Consider the following 12073-nt stretch of genomic DNA (forward strand, 5'->3'; position numbering starts at 1 on the left):
GCTGGTTATGCGCGGGTTAATGCTGTACCAGTATAGCGGGGTGTTTCATGAAGGCGCTACGCGGAACAGAGAAGCTACATTATGGAAATGATGAACGGTTCACTGAGGCCACCATGTTAGTGTGTGGCGCGGACCTCCAGAAATAGAGTATGCCGTGCTATGGAAGAAGATGGATTGAAGTGCCTTGCCAGACCCCCTACCCCCCAAAAAAATCCTCACACATGGTGCGACAAAGTCGCGCGGTATTGCAGGGATATCGCACAGACCACCAATGCGATATCCCTACACTTTTCTCGCAGTGATATCGCGTCGCCTGTGTGATAGAGGCCTTAAAGTTCATTTTTTTCTAAAGACCCGGCCTCTGCCTCTGTTGTCAGCTCCGCCGCCTTCCTGCACCTGTTGTCGCACCACCACGGAGGGTGGAGGGGGCACATTGCCTGCACTTGATCTCCTCCTCCTTCTCTCTGTTTCTGGTCCCATCTAATCACAGAGCAGTGCATATTCTAGTTAGAAAATGGCGGCCACCTGAAAACGCAAGAGGAATTGGCACAGTCAAGGGAGAGAGGTGAAGATCAAGTGCAGGAAATATACAGGGCGACCACAGAAAACTAGGCCGGCACCACACTTTTATGAAAGCGGTCTAAAAGCAAATCTGTCTCTGTTGCCCCTAGCAACCAATCGCAGCACAGCTTTCACTTTACCTCAGCAGTATACAAAATGAAAGCTGCGCTGTGATTGGTTGTAATTTCCTATCCTGCTGAGGTGAAATGAAAGCTGTGATGCCGGAAACAAATCGCGGCACGTCCTATCTTTGTGACCTCCCATCACCTATTGTTTTCAATGGGGTCGGTGGCAGCATCGCACCGCGTGCTAGGTGCATGCGATGGCAGGTCTTCCCATTGAAAACAACCTCTGAGGATCGCTACTTCCCCCGAAGTGAGGCGAGGCGGTTTTGGTATAAAAATGCCTCGCATCCACAAGCTAATCGCACGTTGGTGAGCGCGCTAATCAAAATGACATGCTTAAAAAAACACGCGGCTATTAGGACCAGTGGGTTGCTATGGAAACACTTAGATTCCTTCATCTGAATGCTCCCATAGGAAACCCTTGGTTCTAATAGCAGCGCGTTTTTTAAGCGCGTGATTTTTGCGCACATGTGTGAAAGGGGCCTTATTGTCAGGTTTGAGGCAGATTTCGATGTGGATCCGTGTCTGATCCGACACATGTGAACAGTTGACGACACGGTGAATCGTGATGGGAAGTATATTAGCTGTCACCCAGCTTTCCCTAGAACGGATAGAAGTGAGGGCTCCTATTTCCTCGCAAAAAAATTTTGCGCGTGTAATAAACACCCAACTATTAGAACCAATGGTGATGAAGAAATCTAAACGTTCCCATAGAAAACCATTCTAAATGCTGCGTGATTTTAGCGCGCCTAGCTCCCCGTGTGAAAGAGCCCTTAGTCAGAGAAAAACTGTCCAATTTCAGTGCGGAGGTGCGGTTTACATCACTTTCTGCTGTTTTCGTGTTTTTTGCGTATCCTAATGCACCCCTGAAAAAGAAACGGAAGGCCGCCTGATTGATGTGATTTCAAACTCCCATAGAAGTCAATGTGTGTGTGAATAAAAACGGATCACACACGAATGCCACGTAAGCGCTTCACGTTTTTTTTAACACATCCATTTACTTGAATCGTTCATTCTGGTTCAAGAATCGGACATCAGTCCGCGAAAATAATGGCACACGTGAATGCGGTCATTGATTTTAACGGACCTGAGTTCTGTCAGTTTCAGACTCGGACTGAATATGGACGTTATGATCCGTTATACGGGCGCTTGAATTATAGCGTACCCTATAATATCCCCCCTACAGTCCGGGGATCGCTCAGCGCACTGTCCTGCCGTATGGAGACCCTCTGTACTGCTGTATGATCTCAGCGGGCGGCTCTACTGGTGTCTTATTTCCGGGGCTCCGTGTTGTGGTGCAGCTATAGGGGGCAGCCAAATACCCCTCTGCCACATGAGACGCCACCAGCATTACTATACATGGGACCTGGCGGTTGGGGACCCTGGGACTGATGTTGCATCAGGGCCCAGAAGCTTGCATTTAGAGATGGCACACAGGCCCACCAGGGTGGGCACAGTGCTGGTGCAGGGGAGCAGAGGGTGGAAGTCATCGACTCTGCATAGGTCTCCTGATTTCCCCTACCCCTACTGACACTCTCTACGGGTCACTTCATCAGCCAATCAGAGAGCCTGTATGGGAGGGTGAGCTGCTCTGTGATTGGTTGGTAGCTGAGGAGGAGGTGTCAGGGTGGCAGAAGAGTCTGCAGCCACCCAGGAGGTAGCCGGAGGAAGTCCTGCAGTCCTCAGTGTAGGAGCTTCATTGCTCTAGACCACCAGGAATGTTAGTATTAACCCCTCAGTGCCTAGACTACAAGAGATATTAGTGCCCTAAAACATCAGAAATGTTTGTATTAACCCCTCAGTGCCCTAAGACACCAGGGATGTTAGAATGAACCCTTTCAGTGCCTTACACCTCTAGGAAATTTTAGAATTAACCCCTCAGCACCTTACACCACCAGGAATGTTAGAATTATTCCGTCAGTTCCCTACACCACCAGGGATGTTGGACAGGGGCGTAACTATAGTAGGTGCAGGGGATGCGGTTGCACCCGGGCCCAGGAGCCTTAGGGGGCCCATAAGGCCTCTCTTCTCCATATAGGGAGCCCAGTACTATGAATAAAGCATTATAGTTGGGGGCCCCGTTACAGGTTTTGCATTGGGGGCCAGAAGCTTCAAGTTATGCTTCTGTGCAGCATGGTTTAGGTATGGGTACGGGTACAGATACAGATAGAGGGGGGGGGGGGGGGCAGCTCACCTTTTGCATCAGGGCCCCTGAGCCTTTAGTTACGCCCCTGATGTTGGATGTAACCCCTCGGTGTCCTAAAACATCAGGAATGTTAGTATTAACCCTTTCAGTGCCTTACGCCTCCAGGGATGTTAGAATTAACCCCTCAGCACCTTACACCACCAGGGATGTTACAATTAACCTGTCAGTTCCCTGCACCACCAGGAATGTTAGATGTAACCCCTCGGTGTCCTAAAACATCAGGAATGTTTGTATTAACCCCTTCACTGGCGTACATCACCAGGATTGTTATAATTAAACCGCCTCTGTGCCTTAACTCCCTCAGGGGTCATTAGCACTGATCCATCAGTGCCCTCAAACATCAGGATAGTTAGTATTAACCCCTCAGTGCTTAGAGTAACAGGAATATTACAATTAACCCTGTCGGTGCCTTAAAACATCACCAATGTTAGTATTAACCCTTCAGTGCCCTACACCACCAGGGATGTTAGTATTAACCCCTGGGTGGCCTAAAATATCAAGGATGTTAGTATTTACCCTAGAACGCCAGAGATGTTTGAATTAACTCCCTCCGTACATAGGCTACCAGGAATGTTTGTACTAACACATCAGTGCCATAGAGCACCAGTGATGTTAGTACTAACCCTTCAATGCTCTAAAGTGCCAGGTATGGTAGTATTAACCCCTCAGTGCCCTACATCACCCATCATCAGGGATATTAGAATCAGCCCATCAGTGTCCTAGAACAGTGTTCTCCAACTTCAGTCCTCAGGGACCGCCAACAGGTCATGTTTTCAGGATTTCCTCAGTGTGGCACAGGTGATGTAATTATCATCAGTGCCTCAGACCTTGCCACAGGTGTACTTACCATAGGATACCCTGAAAACATGACCTGTTGGTGGTCCCTGAGGACTGGAGTTCGGGACCCCTGTCCTAGAACACCAGGAGTGTTAGTATTAACCCTTCCATGTTGTAGAATGCCAGAGATATTAGTATTAACCCCTCAGTGCCCTACATTACTAGGGATGTTAGTATTAACCCCTTAGTGCCCTACACTATCAGGGATGTTAGAATTTAGCTCTGAGTGCCCTACACCAGAAATATTAGCATTAACCCCTCAGGGCCCTGGACCACCAGGTGGGTTAATATCAACTCGTTAATGTCCTAAAACGCCAGGGTTGTTAGTGTTAACTCCTCAGTGCCCTAGACGATTGGAAATGTTAGATCTAACTCACTCAGTGCCTTAGAACACAATGGAATGTTGGAATTAACCCTCTCAGCCCCACTAATTTTCATCATTTCGATGACTAAGTAGCTTTCATTGCTTGTAAGCGCCTGTCTTGTCCCCATTTGCAAGAATTAAGAATACCGCCACTAATTGTCAGACATACATTCCGCAGTCTATGGTCAGTTTTAGATCATCCCAGTAAATTCCAGTTCCAGACCAGTAACTCTATGAGTACAAGTACTGTTTCCCGACCCAGTTCATCCAGTAGAGCGATATTAACGATGGGTGTGATGTGAGGTTCTACAATTACGTGGCGACCCAGCACTGATTCTGTAATGGTGGAGGGGGTTAAGAGATGTCCGTGTTTATGACATAACACCTCAGAACATTTGGAAACTTTTCTACAGTCTGTAAACACCACTAAATGCTGAGTTTACATTAGTTAAAATTTAGTAAAAACATAAAAAAAAAGGGGTAGACCAAAAGCAGGGAGAGGGCAAATGGGGGCAGATAAAGGGCAGATGGGACACAAATTGAGGCAGATAAATACATTGGAGTACGTATTAGTAAGAACGAAGACAATTAGGGGGGGGGGGGGGTATGAAGGCGGAGCTAATACTTTGGAACGCCCTTATATAAAGGCTGCGAATTAACCCCTCAGATATCTGTCTCAATTCTAATGGTGTTGTAAGGCAACGGGCTGCATCATTTAGGGCTCATTCACATATTGCGCACTGCTATTAACGGATCCGTTTAAAATAACAGAATTCACTAATGAAAGTGAAGGGGACGGAAAAATTTCTGTTTATTTTTAGAGATCCGCTCACGATTCCATAAATAACCCCAGAAATTGTACTGTTTCTTGCTTTCAGCCTCCGTTTATATCCGCGTCTGTCATATCTCATCGTCTTACCTGCGGAGCGTGCTTTGTTAGATTTAACTCCATTAAACCGTACGTTTGACAGAAGCAGATAGAAGCCTTTCCGCTGCTTCCTTCTATAATGTAAGAACAAAACTGAAAACTTCCCTTCCATTAGGTTTCCATTATTTTGGCAGTACAGACAGCGTTGTGGACGGCGCTATTAGTTCTGCTAAAAAAACCGAAATGTTTAATACTGTATTTCTGCTCCCAAAACAGAACGAAAGATAGAATTGCGCAGGACGGTCTGACGAAGTATGAACGGACATGGCTACTTCCGCAAGTATCGTCACCCAGCGTTCCCAGGCTCCTGAATGGCCAATCTGCGCAATTATGTTTGAACTAGGCGCATAACGGATTATGTTCTGGATTTACTACTGGAAGTGTTCTACGTCCAGACTCAGCAAAGCCCAACGCGTTTGTGTATTTTCCTTTGTGTCTCGCCTCTTTTTGCAGCCTCCCTTTGCATGTGCTCCCTCCCTCCCTCTGTCTGTCTCTCCTGTGCTCCCTCCTCTCCTGACTCTGTCTCTCTATTCCTCTGTCCCTGCCCCTTCCCTCGCCCGGCCCCTCTGCCCTCCCTCTGTATACAGACAGACCTGGTATGATTGGCAGGGGAGGGAGGACACCTCGTCGTTCGCTCCCTCTCTTATGCTACGTGCAAAGAAAAGAAATCCTGCCAGACAAATGATCATTTTCCTCTTTCTAGCCAACCAGTGGTGACTGGAAGCCCCGGGCATCAGGACCTGCCCGCTCTATGCCAGGGTGCATAGCATAGGACCCATTGCAGTGCCCAGCCCTAGCATTGGGATTTAATAAAAGGATCAACCTCTGGACCTCACATCTGGACCTCCTGCCTCATCCCTGGGTGAGTCCACAGCACCGCCGCATATGCCTGGCACGACCCTACTAATAGTGAATGCCAATAGGCAGCCTGGCATCGTGACCCAGTGATTTCTAGAAAGTCCAACCTTAAGGATGGTTCATATCCAATGCCTTGTCTAATGTCAGGGGCTGCATTGCTTGGCAGGAGATGTAGCGGATGGGTAGATGCTACTAATGATCTCGAGAACTTTGAATGGAAGCGTCATTATATGATCTCATCCAATGATGATGATGACATCGGATTCGCCAACGTTTTTCTTGTCTCCGGTTGTCATGCAGCTTTCATGATGCCTCCTTGTATTGAATTTTTTATGATTTTCTGGCCATATGATTGCCTATACCAGGCGTGCGTCCCCTTGCTGCCCACAGTGCCGTTTGCATGCATCGCTGTAATTTTCCATGTCGCATTGTGGCATCTACTTTGCACATCCTCGCTATAACACAATCTTTGGTAATTCTCCTTTTGCATATTAAGGTGGTAATGACCCCCTTAAATTCTTGCACACTTTTTTTGCAATATCCCAGCTTTGCAGCGTCTCATTTTCCCACCTAACCCTGTGCGATATGTCACAGGTTCGACCCCCTTTGTGCCCTGTGGTGTTTATATTTGTCTTTGCTCCCATGTGGAGCTTTGCTGAAGGTGAATGCAGACTTGCACAATTCATAGTCAGGGAGGGGGGGGGTGTGCGCTGTGGAAATGCTGGCCATTGGCAGGCTGCTCCAAAAGGGGAAAATCCACCAAAGCATCTGTAGTGAGGGAGCCAGGCGGAGATGTCAGCGGACTCCAGGACATATGTTGTTGGAAAATGACAGAAAATGCGCTCCTGAGAATCTGGTCCCCCCTTGTTTGGCAGTTGGTGCGCTCCGGGCTGTTATAGCGTTCAGTACTGGAGTATTATACGCCGAGTCTCACGTTCAGGAATCTGCCTTATCTGTGCTTATAATATTTAGCATTCTGTTATCTGCCTGATTCACGTTGGCGCAGCTTCCTGTGTTAGCAGCACGCCGGGTCGTCGCTTAAAAGGGTTTTCCGGTTCCTTGTAAATAAAGCGTTTACGGAATTTCTAACATGCTCAGTGTTTTCATTTCTCACCCTGCGCAAGATCTCTGCTTGGCGTTGGTGAATGGAAACATTCATATTTACATAAAGAAGCTTTAAGGGGTTTTCCGGAACTATAGTGTTGATGGACGATCCTCAGAATAGGTCATCAATAGTTGATTGGCAGGGTCCACCGCTAGGGATCTCCTCCAATGGGCGCTGTGACCTCATGTTCATTGCTCATATGGCCTGAGAGCAGCTCAGATGAATGGGATTGAGTTGCAATACCAGGCACAGCCACTATATAAGGTACGGCGCTGTGCATGGTATGGAATAAAGTGAGAGCCGCTGTCCGAGCAGCCAACCCCAGCAATCAACTATTGATGATGAGTGCCAAAAAAAACCCTTCTAGAGGTTGTCCCACCATAAGTGTTTGATCACTGAAACCCCCATTTATCACGACAAGGGGGGTCCTAAGTCCTCCTCTGTATGAATGGACAGCAGGTATGTACACTACTAATTCATTGATCTCTATGAGACTGCTGTAGATAGCGAAGTAATCGAACTCCCCGGGGGAGTCTCGGTGATCAGACATTTATCATTGGTACTCAGTTACTATGGTGGGATATCCTCTTTAAGAAGACCTAGCCCTGTTCTCACAGCTGATGGTTCGTTGCAGTGTATCAGTATAACCCGTCATCCTACAAGCCATAGACAGCAGCAACATGAGCATCCTGCACTCCGAGCTGGCAGCACTGGCACACTGTACCAAACTCCGGACATGGTTTGAGCCTCCGAGTGTAATCGAGAATGTTCCCATTCATAGACAGCAAGCAGAGATCTTGAATGTGGTGAGGAAATGGAACATATAAAGCATATTAGAAAGTTGCAGAACTTTCCATTAAGGTTTATTTGCATCAAACAGGAAGACCCTCTTAGAGCTGTATTTCCATGGGTGAGTGATATCGGACTGTTATCACACTCTTCAGCCTGCGATTTCCGCCTGTGAAGGTGCTTTTCACGCGTGATATCCAGCTGATTGTGATATGGTCAGATATCGCACATGGTAATTGCCCGTCTTAATGCACCCCAAATATTAGGTGTCGTATTGTAAGTCCTGGCATGACAACCTCCTAAGGCACTTAGGGTTGTGGCCTATAGTCAGGCAGTATCAGCATCACTAGCTCACCAGGGTTGGAGGGTCCTTGGCCATGTGTGTAGGATACCCTATGCTTGTCAGTGCAAGGATGAGTCAGACAGGGGGCGCTCTGTGCCTCTGCTACTCAAGGGCTGACATACTGTACATTTGGAGACGGCCCTGTACATAGGTTTATGCCTGCAGCCATTGACTGCAGAGTTGCTCAGGTCCAGCATACTCCCTCCTCATGGAGTTCTTGGAGGTAAAAGGATTCTTTGCACCCAAAGCAGTGCAGAGCTGTGGCCAGACAGTGTGGTCTGATACCACTGCAAACAGATAGCAGTTGTCAATGTGATGGTACATGAAATGTACATTGGCTCCTGTTTCAATAAGGTTGGGTGAAATGGTGCTTGTGAAAGCCCACCATTGGGCCCTGCCACCCTCCTGGCACCTGGTACTGCAGAATGTAGCACAAGCCTGAGACTAGGTGCAGGAATGCCTAGTGACTTTTACCTACTGCAACTTTGTTGCATGGCATTATAAAGTTGCATGGTGACGCTGATACTCAAGTCTTCTGCAATGAGGAAACTGTGTCTGCGACATGTCTACTGTCTATGCCACATGATGCCACTGCTGTGTGGCACAAAGCTCTCAAAACAAGAACTGCAGGGTCAGGGCGCTGTTATACAGAATATTTATGTAAATGTGCACGTGATGCTAAAATAAACCCGATTCTGAGGGTGTAAACAGATGTAGCAGAGCTGAATGTGTTGACTGCGAATATGAGCAACACGATGACCTACTCAACTCTGCTACATCTGTCATCTGAGAACCTTATAGTTAAAAAATATTCAAAAAAGTAGCTCAATATTTACTTAATCTCCAGTTTTGTCCACTTCCTTTACCATCTATTGCTCTCTGTTATCAGCCTAGCTAGAGGCTATTCATCCATTGGTGGGACCCTCCATCCATATCGGTTAAGGTACCTGTACATGGGACGGCAGCCGTCATAGTAACTATCGCTCCTTGCTTTCACACAGGAGTGATAGTCTATCGGAGAACAGAGGCGGAATGCGCCAAAGATCTATTCTGGCCGCCCGCCTCCATTCAATGCAAATAGGCGAAGATTAGGCATCTCACACTGAGCGAGCAGTGACTACGGAGTGAATTCTCGCTCATTGTCCTGTCGGTGGCCATGTGTTCGCAGGCTGACAGTTGGCCATAATCGCTTGTTGGAGCGCATATTTTGGCGACTATTGGTCCGTGTAAAGGTCTATGCAGTATGGCGCTCCTGCGAGGACGCCGCTGCAGAAAGAAACAGAGCTGACCATCTGCAACGTCCTATTGTACTTTGCGTTTCGGTTTCTTGCCATTTCCGAGATGCCTGCTTGCTGTCAGGGAATAACCTGCGCACACAGTGTGTTTTCGCCCTGCATACGGGGAGCACATGGACACAAGGAGTTAATTTGGTGCATTCTGATGTGTAAAGAAAATCGTATTCAATGCGTGTGAATGTGCGTATTTGATGTCCATTTTATGGCTCCATGTTACATTCACGTTTACTGCGTTTTTCACGCACGCAAAAAAGCAAGAAAGCCCAAGTGATAGCAGTTTTGTCACAACCTACAGAAGACGTGCGCAAAAATGCCGCAGTAAATACGGATGCCAAGGCATCTTTTCTGCGGCTTCTTTTTTTACATACCCATAGACTTTAATGGCGATTTTGGTCCGTGAATTTTTTTTTTTTTGCACACCATTTTTTGTGGGTTTTGACAAAACTGGCGTAATTTTTGTTTTTGCGTTTATGAAAAGTGCAGTGAGCACGAATGCAGCACAGACGTAAAAAAAAAAAATGCACGTATGCATTCAAATAGGCACTAAATTGCACGTGCGTTTTTACAGACCAATATTGCACCCGCCCGTGTGAATGTGCCCCAGTAGTTATCACAGCTGAGGGTTTGTTACAATTGTATCTAATCTGGACAGTCCTCTATGAGCTAAATGAACCAGCTTGCCCAAATCTCTGAGTCTGCTACAATGTATCAGCGCAGGTAAAATCCCTGAGGATGTCTAGATGGGATACAGGTGTAATAAACCGTTAGCTGTAAGATATATTAGGTATCAGCTTATGAAGAAGGATTCCATGGACTGACAGCAAGCAGAGATCTTGAAAATATATATTAAAACGTATATTAGAAAGCTGAAGAACTGTTTCTAATATGCAGAAGGGGGAAGTTTATACATATAGTTTGCGGACAAGTAAAGGAGGCCGGCCCCCCTGAGGATGTCTTCCACATCCCTTCTACTTGCTCCGCTTTCGGAATGTTTTTCATCATAATTCGCCTCCAGGGAATCTTCTGGAAGGATCCAAGTCCTGCTGAGCTAAAGCAAGCACTTCCACGCCGTCCTTCCAGCTCTCCGTACCCCATAGGTTATTCTGTGACGCCGCACCAGCTGTCAGCTCTGCCCCCTCCGGCCGATGCCCGGTGCCAAGAGCCAACTCTGCGGCGTCAGGATGAATGTTACTTTGTGTCTCCCAAGAACGTGACGAAGGAAGACACAGAACACTAGTTACATTACTGAGTGCAATAGACAACGGCTTAAAGGGGTTTTCCAAAACTAAACTACTGATGCAGTGAAAGGTCATCGACAGTTGATTGGTGGGGGTCAGCTGCTTGGGAACCCTGCCGATCAGCTGATTGTAGAGACTGCAGCACTGGAGCTCTGTGACATCACATTCATTGGTCACCTGGTCTGAGAGCAGATCAGTCCCATTCAAGTGAAGCTGCAATACCAGGCACAACCACTATACAATGTACAGCGCTGTGTCTATATGGACAGAAGTGACAATGGCACTTACCCGCATTGTTGTTACTTCAATCAGCTGATCATTAGGGATCCTGGACACCCGCCTATCTACTACTGATGACCTATCCTGGGAACAATCATCAATAGTTTAGTGCCGGAAAACCCCTTTAAAGGAAAAATCCACTGATGCGCTGTGTAATCTCTAGTGCAGGGGGTGGAGCATGACACACTAAAGAGAGAACCCCTATGTCACGCTCCACCCCGCAGGCCTTGGTCGTTTTCCAAAGTGTTCCTTTAAAGGAGAGACAGTCTTAAATGTGATGGTGCCCATTGGGTCACTTTTTAATATTGCTGTCCATTGGCCCAGCATTCAAGGGGTTGTGCCAAGATGCCCTACAAGGTCCCCCAATCAGGACTCCCCTCCATGTCTCAGTAAAAGTGCTTCCAGTCCTTGTGGACCTTCTGCCATTCTGTTATTATAGGACTGCCATTCGTTATTGGCTGTCTTGTAATACCACATTTCCCCTGTAGTGGCCACTGCAGGGAAATGCCAGGCTGCTCACAGCTTCCTCTTGCAAAATGAGCTGTTTGCCAGGGGTGCGGAGAGCGGGACTCGGGTCGAGCCCAACAGTGGTTGTAAATCTTGGCACAACTTAAACCCTCACTAACTTTGACCTTCCCCATTCATCCGAAAATACTTAGGACAATTTTTTTGTGACATTCACAATTTTTTTGCCATCAGGTGGCAGCACCGCACATTATGATACTGGGGGAAAAAACACTGAATAAATGCTACTTTAGGGTGCCTACCCACTACAGTTTTTTTTACTGCGAAATTTGCAGCGTTTTTTTTCTGCAGGGGTCTATGGGACTTGTAATGTTAAAATCGCATCGCGCAAAATCGCAATTTCGCGGTAAATTGTGATTTTGCCGCGATGCGTTTTTAACATTAGAAAGCCCCATAGACACCTGGAAAAAAAAAACGCAGCAAATTCGCAAACGCTAGTGGGTAGTCGCCCTTATTCTACATAAAAAGTTGAGTTACTTTGTACATTCTTTGCTTCTACTGTTTTTGTACAGATTTTTAGTCATTTCATGTAGTTTCCTCTGGTTACAACAAGAGCTGCTTTCAAAAACCGCTTAAGCTCCACCTCATTGTCAGACATGTGACCTAACAGATTAGCTCTC

The 12073-nt window shown here is 47.0% G+C and overlaps 1 protein-coding gene across 1 annotated transcript in view; it reads left to right on the top strand.

Annotated features, from left to right (window-relative positions):
• The first annotated feature begins 5649 nt into the window (after positions 1–5649).
• The window catches only part of RNF24 (ring finger protein 24), a 140781-nt gene continuing 134357 nt past the window's right edge, over positions 5650–12073 (top strand). Inside the window, exon 1 of the mRNA XM_066572932.1 lies at positions 5650–5883. The gene's annotated coding sequence lies outside the window, so the exon portion shown is untranslated. The remainder of the gene's footprint in view (positions 5884–12073) is intronic.

The sequence above is a fragment of the Eleutherodactylus coqui genome, chromosome 7 (assembly GCF_035609145.1).
Source record: "Eleutherodactylus coqui strain aEleCoq1 chromosome 7, aEleCoq1.hap1, whole genome shotgun sequence".
Lineage (NCBI taxonomy): Eukaryota > Metazoa > Chordata > Amphibia > Anura > Eleutherodactylidae > Eleutherodactylus > Eleutherodactylus coqui.